Below are 12037 nucleotides of genomic sequence, written 5' to 3' on the forward strand. Positions count from 1 at the left end.
AAGGAACCGAGGAGGCTTCTTGAAGGAAGAAGTATGGGGCACCTTCCCTTCAAAGTTTAATGTTATTAGATGGTGTCTGATTAAAGATGGGCTGGTTATAACTGAGGCAGGTAGATCAGCAGAGGATTACCATAGCCCTAGAGAAGAACCCCTGTGGCAAGACTGGATTCGAGGTCTGGGCACACATGAATGAACAGAAGGCCTATGTCACGTGACCTTGATACCCTTCCTGACTTAGCCTCCCTGGCAGATCTCAACTGAGAGAGCTTTTCCTAAGAGTCCCATCTCAAAGATGTAGAGCAGAGCTTTTGCTTGTTATTCATTTTAATTGTGGGAAACAACTGCTTGAATGTAAAGTAAAACTTTTCTGCTAAGCCTAGGGAGGAATGCTGTGAAGAGGGGTGATCTCAGGGCTCTAGGCCCTCATATGAGATGCTTCATTCTCATCTTTGGCCAGCTGATTCTCAGAGTAAGCATCTGGGGAAGATTTTGGGTGAGAAATCTCAGGACCAGACTTCATCTGAGCATGATTCAGAGTCAGCATAATTGGAGCATTAAAAGAAATCTGATCTTATTTTATCATTGGTTGCGAAAGTATGGGGATACTGGTAACACTTAGAATCATAGAATTCTAACACTAGAAAGACCTAAAATGCATGTAATCAAACTTGTCCATTAGGGAGATAGGAAAATTGAGGATCACAGGCCAACATCACATGGCTACATAGCACAAGATCCAAAATTCACTTATTCATTCAGTCTTTTCAATATTTTTTGAGCAGGGCCAGCTCTCATAAACACATGAATTCAGGTCATTAAGCATTCACAAATTTCCTACTATAAGTCTGGCACTGTAATGGATTTGGGAGATGAAAAAATAAATCAGACATAGACTTTTTCTTGAGGTGCTCACTGTCTAGTGGAGAAGAGGCAGTTTTATATAAAGGAAAGATTGCACAATATGATCGACATCACTCTTGATGAATGTATACAGCAGGATCCAATCATACACATGTAAAGAGCCATTCCCTTATCTCATTCAGGATAACAAACAAACCTAATAACATGTATTACCGCAATTAAAGAAGTCTATTATTAAAACTGAATGGAATCAACCCTGTAAACAAGCAGGGATCCTTTAAAATGCACATCATTAGTCCCTTGGGAAATGCAAAATAAAGCCACAATGAGATGCTACTACACGCCTATGTAAACATCTAAAAGCACTGGCAAAGATGGGGAGGAACTGGAACTCTCACACCCTGCTGGTAGGATATCCAAGTGGTAAAAACACTTTGTAAAATGGTTTAAAAAGTAGGTAAACACCATTTGGTTTAAAGAGTGAGACATACACCTACTACACAATCTAGCCACTCAACTCCTAGGTATTCATCCAAGAGAAAACAAAGTCAAGGCTCATAATTGTGAATGTGAATATTCACAACAGCTTTATTTGTAATCACCCAAAACTGGAAGCCACCAAACATTTATCAACAGGTAAATGGAATAGCCAAATGGTGGCATGTCCACATAATGGATTACTGTTCAGCAATAAAGAGGAACGAACTATTGATACATACAACACCATGGATGAATCTCCAAATAATTATCCTGAGTGAAAGAAGCCTGAAAAGTAGCACACATACTGTATGATTCCATTTTTATTCAAGTCTAGAAAATGTAATCTATAGTGATAAAACACAGGTCAGTGATTGCCTGGTGAGGGGTTATAGAGCATAGAACGGCGGGAAGAAGGGGCTCAGAGGGGCACAAGGAAAATTTCAGGAGTGATGACTGCACAGGTGTGTTTGTATATCACAACTTATCAAAGTATACACTGCATGTTCAGTTTGTCAATAAGGCTGCGAAAAGTAAAGCAGCAAACAATAATAATAAATCCTAAGTGAGCACAGAAAAAAAAAAAATCAAGGAGTTTGGAGTTACAGGACCTGACCCATAGTGTGAGCCCCCTACCTACCATCTGCACAGTGATGTTTAAGTCTCTAGACTTTTCTAGAACTGTTCTCTTATCTAGAAAATGGGGATAATAACTCTTGTCCTACTTATTTTATGGGATTATAATGAGGAGCTAATGGAGGAACAAATACAAATGGGCTTTGGAAAATTTTAAAACATTATGTACTGAGTGGCGGTTGTCCTTGTTGGCATACCCAAGAATCATGGGGGCAGGAACCCTCTCTGAGGGCTCGTTAGGGGAGGGAAGGCTGGAGGACAAGAAACCCACCACACGTGTGAGGATAATAAAGCCAGGGCAGAGAGGCTACAGACGAGGGTAGGGGGAAGGTGCCTCAGAGCAATGAAAGGGCAGCAAGGAGAAAGGCAGCTCTGACTCAGGGGGCTGGGAAGCAGGGGATGAACTGGACTGATAAGGAAAACGAAGGCAGAAGGCAGAGCCTGGACCTCACACTGAGGACAACAGAGCTCTCGAGAGCAGGGGCTTGTGAAGGGACTCTGCTGTCCTCACCGTAGCCAAACTGATCTTAAGGAAAGTCAGCCACCCACCCGCCCCTGGGATGAGGATGACAAATCCTTAACATGGCCATGCCCCTGGCCCAGCCCCTTTCTACTCCTCCAAGCTCTCCACCTGCGATTTTACTCAGCACTTTTCACCCTGCCCCTCTCCCAGCAGACACCATGGAGACTCATCATGCTATTTTGCCAACTTACGCTACTCTGCTCTCTTTTGTTTGCCCAAACCTCTACTCACATATCAGATCTCAGATCAGCTGTTGCTTCTTCAGGAACTCTGCCTGGCCTCCCAAACTTCATCAGATTCCCGTCTGATGTCCCTCACAGTGGCTGAAACTGTTCCTCCAGACCACACACTGCTGTTGCATTTAGTACTTGGTGTGGTGAGTTCATCAGGGTCTGTCTCTCCCATCAAACCTCAACTCCATCGGGATGGAGAGCATGTCTGTTTTTGCTCTCCTTTGGCACCACCTACCACAGGTGCAAAGGAGATGATGAATGAAGCAATGAAGCAAAGTCTTGTGAAGAAAAGACTTTCTTTGAACCCTTAGAAATTAGAGAACCAGTTGGAGCACCTGGGTGGCTCAGTTGGTTAGGCATCTGACTCTTGATTTTAGCCCAGGTCACGATCCCAGGGTTGTGAGATCGAGCCCCATATCAAGCCCTGGGTCAGGCTTGTGCTGGGCCTGGAACCTGCTTGGGATAATCTCTCTGCTCCTCCGTTGTCACATGCTCTCTCACTTGCTCTCTTTCTTTCTCCAAAAAAAGAAAAGAATTAGAGAACCAATGATGTGTGAGAGAGAGAGAGAGAGAGAGAGAGAGAGAGAAAGAGAGAGAGAGAGAGACTAATCTACAGGCATAACCTATAATGTGGGCCTTTTTATCATGTCCATTGTATAGACGCAGACACGAGGGTTCAGAGAGGTAAGGTAACTTGCCTAGCATCACACCGCTACCGAGTGGCAGATCTAAGAGATGTCTTGACCAGTCTTATCCTTCTAATTTTAAAGGGAAGGTTGATCATTAAGGCCTTATCGAGCTCTAAATTTCTCCAATCCTATAATCTCCAGAAAATTAGCTGGTGATCCTCCAACAATTCAGCCCCCATCAATGGCCAACAATAACCTTTTAGACCTCCAGAGCCCCTGCCAACAACACTCTCTTCCACTTCTGGGCTAAGAATGGATGAAACAATCCACTTGACTCCCTGGGCTAAAAGGAGTGCCTGTTTAGCTTCTATCCCGGCAGTGCTGACTCTAAATTAATGGTTTGACATCAATCTTCTTTCATTGTATGGCCCACTCAGAGCTGTGTCCTCCCTGGGTGAGCCCGAGGCAGCTGGACCCAGGGAGGCAGAAGGGTCAGAGAAGGGCCACCCTCCGGAATCTAATGAATTGCTTTGCTAGGTGAGACACTGTTGCTCAGAGAGCTTCTCCTGTCAAGGGCACAGGCTGACTCTCCCCCCAAAACCTGTGTCTCTAGTGGGAGTGATGTAAAAGTGAATTTTTCCCTGTAATCAGAAGTGTTTAAGCACTGGTCAGTCAGTCATCAGAACAAGTGTTAATAATTTGTGGGGTTCTATCCACCCCCCAACATGTATGCCAGTTGATGTGTCTCTTGTTATGGCCATAGGCAGTCTAGTTTGGTATCTGTGGGGTAAAGTGGGGTACCTAGGAAACAAAATTTGAGTACCTGTGAGGTACCGGCCATCCCTGTCTCATGGAACCCTCACAATAACCCATCCACGTAAATATCATGATCCCCATCTTGTTGATAATAGAATAGGCCCAGAGAAATTGTTACTCAAGGTTGCACAGATAGGCAGGGTTAGATTTGTCTGGCTTCATGTCTGCCTAATGTCTATGGGTTTAACAACTGGTACTTGGAAGAAAAGGTCTCTAACAAATTCTACAAAGAAATAAAAATTCAATTATATCTAAACAGACGTTTGAGGAATCATATTATTGAAAAGAATGCAGTTAGACCAGTGCTATTCAAAGCATGGTCCACAGACTAGTGCCAGCTCATGAACTGTTGATTATCAGCCTACTGGGCTAAGTACAAAAATTAAGAGAAAGCATTTAGAGAGCTTGATAACAAGTTGACATAGGCATGACATCCAGGCATGTGGTTGTAGAATTCATTGCTATTATATTTTACAGAAGTATTAATCCATAATAGACGGGAAATAAAATTTATCAGTGGTCCTCCTCTACAGACACTCTGTGAATAGGACTGAATTAGATAAAATTGGGCCTGGCGGGGGCATCCAGGTGGCTCAGTCAGTTGGGCAAATGACTCTTGGCTTTGGCTCAGGTCATGATCTCATGGGTGGTGAGATCGAGTCCCACATCGGGTTCCACGCTCAGTGGGGAGTCTGCTGGAGATTCTCCCTCTGCCTCCGCCCCTCTCCTCCCACTCACACCCTCCCTCTTCTCTAAAATCAATCAATCATCAATCAATCTTTTTAAAAAATTGAGTTTGGCACTATGGTATCATCCGAAGGGTACTGTAGTCAGTACTGTGTCAAGCTCGCGGGTAAAGGCTCTTGGAGGCTCATTGTTGCCAATCAAATGTCTGTTCTTCCATATATTGGCTGTGTGACCTTGGGCAAACCACTCAACCTCTCACATCAAAAAAGAGAGATAATGATGGTGCCCGCTGCCTAGGATTACCGTGAGAATCAAATGGAATTTTCTATGTGAAGCACTTAGCACAGTGTTAGGCATAAAGTAAGCACTCAGTAAATGCTAGCTGCTGCGTTTATGGTATGTCTAGCTAAGTTGGTGGTGGTATTATTATTATCCTTATTACTCGCCTTTTATTGATCCCTATTCTGTCATTAGAAAGTATCCCTTTCAGTGAAGCTACGAGTCCTGCTGTGAAATGGGAATATTCCCCTAGAAAAGTAAGTTACTTCACCCTGTCAGCTCAATACATCAAATATCATTAAGTCAGTGCTAACCAGGCAAAGTGAAGTCAGGGGATTGGAAGGGCCCCAAGAGGGCACTGAGGGTGTGGGAGAGAGCTCATGAGCATGACCTATGAAAAACAAACTTGGTAAGGAAGGGTCTTGAAGGGTAGGACTCTGGAGGCACGGGGGAAGGGGTGGAGCCAGGTGGTGATTTGAGAGATTCTCTCCCAGAAGGCAGAGGAGAGAAGACATGTTCAAACAGCAGTGCAGAATGTGGTTATAAGCCAGAAATCTAGAGCCAGACTGCCTAGGTTTAAATCTTGTCTTTGCTGTTTAATAACAGTGTGACTCTAGGACAAGTCACATTACCTCTCTGTGCCTCAATTTTTTTAGTTTTTAAAATGAGGATAATAAGAGAACCAACCTCAGAGGGCGCTTGTGAAAAGTCAATGAGAATATACAGATCCAGATACAGGTTTAGCTTAGTGCCTGGCACCCAGTAGGAGCTTACAGAGTATTTGCTCTAATTAGCGGTGATAGTAGTAGTAGTAGTAACAGTACATTCCAGCCCCGGGCAGCTCTATCAAAAGTCCTTGCTATTAATTTCAAGACAGCCCAGGGGAGGGCTTGAAGATGACTCAGCACATCCCAGTCTCACTGCTGGAAAATCAGCATGTGACAGGTCAGTAAACTCAGCTCTGCACACAAATGACGGGGCTCTTAAAAAATTAAAATCAGTCATCCTAAAGCAGTCTCCTCCTAATTACTCCCTAAGATCCTTGGAGGATTACGGCCTGAGACTTTGGCAGGCAAAGAATCTCATGTGCCAAGTGAGCACTGGGCACCGTTCACCCTGAGCCTTCCTGGCTGCGGCAGGCTCCTGCCTCCTCTTCCCACCCCCAGGGCTGCTCTCTGCCACGTGGGGAACCAGTATGACCCCAACATTATCACCATAAAAAACGTACAGCAGATCATGTTAAGAATATTTAGGGGTTCCTGATGACCTATATGACAAAGCCCAAACTCTAGAAGAATCCTTGAGTGCAACTCTACCTGGCACATTGCAAGTTTGGTGAACGAATAAACGAATCATCCGGTCTGGTCCAAACTTTTACTTCACAGATGATCAAATGGGATGCCAGTGGAGGGTTGTGATTTATCTAAACTTTAAAGGGGAATAAAAGGTAACTTTTAATGAAACAAAGTATGATTTTATTTTAATTGGAAACTATCTTAAAAGACTGAAGGGTTGGAACTTCAATGCAGAAACCTCAAACATCCTATATATAGAAAGCGAGATATCTTGGAGTTGGGTAGGAAAAAAGGGAATCTTTGACTGCCTTTCTAACCATGCTACATAGACAATATTCTGCATACCGACGTGTAAGGTCAGCTCCACCTGGGAGATGTACCTTACCCCCAATTTGTCAAGACCATCACACCCCCAATCCTGTCACTTGGTGACCTCTGCTGGCATCCCCTGGGTATTACATGATAGGCACCCGTAGTTCAAGAGCCCTCCTGGAAGAATACTTTTGTGTCTTTGGGCACCCATTGCCCAGATCCTGCTTTTTCTAACTACAATTCGCCAATAAAGAGAAGCAGGGCTCCTTGCAGAAATAGCTCGGTCCAGGGCTGGGCAGGGAAAACATAAGACGAGCCAGGAAAATATTGCAATGCCTGCTAGTGAAGATCTGCTCAAAAACCAAAAGGGTGGGGGTATGTCAAAGGGACGAACCCAAAGTATAAATGTATATGAGTTCATTCTGGCTTTTACTGATATAATAAATGATTGACTGACTGAATGAATGAATAAATTAGTGAGAAGGGACAAACTTACTGTAGGAGGTGGAGCTTAATCGCCCACCTTCTCTGAATATAGGCTGGACTTCGTGATTTGCATCCAAAGAAAAGAACACGGAAAGCGGAATAAGAGTAACTATGCTGTGAAGAAACCCAGCAGATGCTGTCTTAACCAAATGATCAAAACTACCATCACCAGCCAGAAGGTCATAGCATGTGTCCCCTGATGTGATAGGATGAGAGGGACACTTCATCTCTGGGGCATTCTTCCCCAAAAAGAAAAAAAACAAAAAAAAGCCATTAACCCCTGTCTCATCATAAGGAAAGCATCAAACACGCTGAGTTCCATTTTAGGAAGTGTAAAGCTGGCCAGTGCTCCTCAAAACTGCGCAGGTCAAGTAAAATATAAAAAGAGCAAGAAGCTGTCCCAGACCAGAGGAGACTGGGGAGACATGACAGTGGCACGCAATGTGGTACCCTGGCTCCATCCTGGAATGAGAAACAAGAGCACTAGTGGACCAACTGGGTGAACTCTGAATCGACTCTTGACTTTAGTTAAAGGTATATGGCGATGCTGATGTCGCCGTTTTGACAAACGTACCATGGCAATGGGAGATGTTACCATGAGGGGAAACTGGGTGAGGCGTAGACGAGAACTCACTGTACTACCTTGGCAATTTTTCTGTAAATCTGAAAATTTCTGAACGGACGACCAGGTAGCTCACTCATCAGGAGCTTGTGTGTGTCTGTGGGTGAGGGTCTGGGTGGTGGACCAGCAATGCTATGAAAGGACGGCCGTGAGTTCACTCCAACCAAAGAGTAAAAGGAACGAGGAAGTTCTAGGCTCACTGCAAAATCCTTCTGCTAGCAAAATAAAAACCTCATCAGTATGCTTTTGTGCAGAGAGACAAGAAGATAGACACACAGATAACTTCTGGTCTTGGCACAAATCATAGTGTTGCCAGATAAATTATAGGACGCCCAGTAATATCTGAATTTTGGGTAAATAGTGACATAGGACGTGCGGTATTTGGGACATACAGTATTTGGGACATTTAATTTGGGGACATACTTACACTAAAATGCATTTGCTGTTTATCTAAAATTCAAATGTAACCGGGCCACTGATATCTTTATTTGCTAAATCTGGCAGCTCTCCTCAAACTTCATCTTATCACTGAAACCTACCTTGATCTTTCTCGTTAAAATTACAACCTACCCTTCCTGCACCTCTTATTCTCCTTTTCTTCCTTGATATACAGCCTGTTATATATTTTAGCTATTTCTCATAGTCACTGTTTATCTTCTGTCTCCCTATGCAGTCATGTAAGCTTCCTGAGGAAGGGATCATTCATCGATCCTTAGTACCCGGCTGGCACACAGAAGGCGCTCAATAATTACTCACTGAGTAAATAAATATCTTAAGGGAATAGGATTTTATTGAGCTTCTCCATTGTAGCAGGCATTGTAGTAGGTGCTGGTGAAATTCGAGGAAATGATCCCCAGATTATTGGTTTTGGTTTGCGCCCAGGGGCATTTCGCAGATGTATGGGACAGAACACGAGTGATTGCTCTCCACAGCTCGGTGGGCCCCTGTCCTACATCAAAGCCGCCTGGATTCACTTGCCTCCTCTCACGTTCAAAGCACACATTTGTTAAATTGTTTCGAGATGTCTCCAAGGTACAATTTTGTTTTATAGTCACTGTCAACCCAAACCATTTAATGTTAATTTCTTACAACCTACTCCACTGTCAGCTTTCCTCATCGCTGATATTTATTTCCCAGCTAAATGTGCATTTATTTGTTGACGTTTTTATTAAATTAGACTGTAATAAATCTGTCTGCGCTTATATCTATTTTCCCTTTGTGCTCAAGAATTCAAAGTAAGTTGATGTGTTTATTAACTGCCTGACCAATTGCCCAGAGCAGCTGATGAAGGGTAAGTGCCGTGATATTAAATCACAGGGAGGCAGGGCCCAAAAAGCCCCTTCGTGGTGTTCTGGCTCGTCCTGAGGTCGAGGATTGGTTCTAATGCCTGAACCACTTGGATAGGCACTGCTGAGAGATACACAAAGAAGACATATTGTTCTCTGCCCCATTAATCTCTGAGATCCTGGAAAGGGGGATGGGATGTCAGGGAAGCCTTGATGAGTGAGTAGGGAGCCTGGGAAATGATCTCAATCTCCTGGTGCCTCGTCAGCAATCGAATGATTAAGAGCTCAGGCTTGGGAGTCAGACAGAGAGAGCTCGCGTCCCAGTCTGCCAGCTTGCTATCTGTCTAACTTGGGGCAAGTTACTTAACCTCTCCAGGCCTGAAATACCTCATGTAGAAAATGGGGGTAATTATAATATCAACGGCATAGGGTAATTACAAAGATCGAACAAGACAATGCAAATATATGCTTAACACTATTGCTAACATACTGGAACTGCTCCAGAAATAATGCCTGGATACCATTAGAATTTCCCTGCTTTGCTCCAGATTCCAGTTCCTTTTTCTACTTGGCTGTGTCTGGCTTCTGCTGCCAGTCTGTATTCCTGTTTGCCTGTCCTGAGTTCTCGGCATGGGAGCAATGCTTCAAAACTGTGACCAAGCCGCATCAGGCTGGAGTGCCTTCTTTTCATTCAGGTTAAGAAATTCCCAGTGCATCTAAAAGAACCCAGAGGCTCCAGTGGCACAAAATAATAGAACAATCCCAAACTTGGCAGCCAGAGGACCTCTCTCAGAGACCCCAGTGATTTTCGCCAGAACTACAATAGCTTAGGCAAGCTGGTCTAATTTCCGAGAAACTCAGTGAGCTCATCCAAACAATGGGAACAAGATCTTATCAAGCTGCTGCATCCCATGTAACTAACTGTTCGGTAAGCTACAAAGTGTTGGGCAGATGTTCATGAATATCTTTCTAAGCAATCAAGGTTTTACGGGAAATGAAGGAAAAGAAACTTTTTTAGAATCTAAATTTGGGGGAGAAGTAAAGAGAAAAACAACTATTCTGTTTTGCAGCTATTGGGATGATCTTGGCTGGCTCTAGTTCCTGGGGGCAGCAGAATGAAATGATAGTGTCTCCTCTGAGGAGCTCACAGATTTCCATCACATTATTAGGGACATCTTCAAATCTGACCTAAAACGAAAAACACAATTTGCTCTAAGTGCCTTCCATGAATTTGGCTTCACTGTAATTTTCTCCTAACTAAACAATATAATGCACAATCAAAGTTATATAGAATTAGTGTGGCTAAACCAGCATGTTACCGCTCCATCAAAATGGACCATATTAATCTACCTAGTCCCAACAATGAGGATATGATTGATGTAATAAAAGACTAGCTTCCTTAGCTGTAACTAGGTATGAGTCATTGCCTAGCAAATTGCCTGCTTAAAAACACATGTGCTCGCATTAGGTCCTGAAATCTAAACTGTATGTAAGATTTCCATGAAGCAAATATGAATGGAAAGGAAACTCTGGAATAAAAAGCTTTGACAAATGGTGTAACATCAGAAAAAAAAAACACTGGATTCTGAATCAGAAGCCTTACTCCATGGGACCTCATACAAGCCCTGAGCCTTGGTTTCCCCATTCCATGAAAGTGACTCTATCCCTTTCTGGGGTTATTGGAAGGATCAAATATATGTCAGATGAGAAAATATTTCTGAAAATCCCAATCATCACACAAATGTAAGGAATTGTTGGAAACAAATGATATAAATGAAAAAGTCCAGATCTTGGCTGAGAAGATCTCTAAACCTCCATCCTTTTACCCAATGGCCCTCCTACATGGTGGGAACAGCCTGGGGTTAGGAGCAGAAAGCCAGGGATGAAGCCAATGTACACCAATTAATGGTTGTGGGACTTTGATCTATCCTTGGGGGCAGGGCTCCTCCTATGGAAAATGGAAACAACCTTTGTCTACTTCATAAGACTTGGGAAAACTACATGGAGTTAAGATATGTTAAAAAATATTTTGTAAAGCACTCTGCAACATAAGAAAACATTTTTTAGTAATATCATGAATATTACTTTTTAAATGAAGATTTATTTGTTTGACAGAGGTGGGGAGAAAAGGGGCAGAGGGAGAAAGAGAATCTCAAGCAGACTCCCCCTGAGCACAGAGCCTGTTGAAAGAACCAAATAGAAAACTACTTGACCTTTTCTTTTATTTTCTTTTTTTTTTTTTTTAAAGATTTTATTTATTTATTCGACAGAGGGAGACAGCCAGCGAGAGAGGGAACACAAGCAGGGGGAGTGGGAGAGGAAGAAGCAGGCTCATAGCGGAAGAGCCTGATGTGGGACTCGATCCCGTAACACCGGGATCACGCCCTGAGCCGAAGGCAGACGATTAACCGCTGTGCCACCCAGGCGCCCCTCTTTTATTTTCTTTTTCATTCTTTTTTATTTTATTATGTTATGTTAGTCACCATACAGTACAACATTAGTTTTTGAGGTAGTGTTCCACGATTCATTGTTTGCATATAACACCCAGTGCTCAGTGCAATACGTGCCCTCCTTAATACCCATCGCCAGGCTAACTCATCACTCCCCCAGCCCCCGCCCCTCTGAAACCCTCAGTTTGTTTCCCATAGACCACAGTCTCTCATGGTTTGTATCCCTGTCTGATTCCCGGCCCCCCTTCATTTTTCCCTTCCTTCTCCTGATGTCCTCCCTGCTATTCCTTATGTTCCACATATAAGTGAAACCATATGATAATTGTCTTTCTCTGCTTGACTTACTTCACTTAGCATAATCCCCTCCAGTTCCATCCATGTTGATGCAAATGGTGGGTATTCAACCTTTCTGATGGCTGAGTAATATTTCATTGTGTATATATAT

This window comes from Ursus americanus, chromosome 15, assembly GCF_024610735.1.
Source record: "Ursus americanus isolate L20-20 chromosome 15, mUrsAme1.1.p, whole genome shotgun sequence".
NCBI lineage: Eukaryota > Metazoa > Chordata > Mammalia > Carnivora > Ursidae > Ursus > Ursus americanus.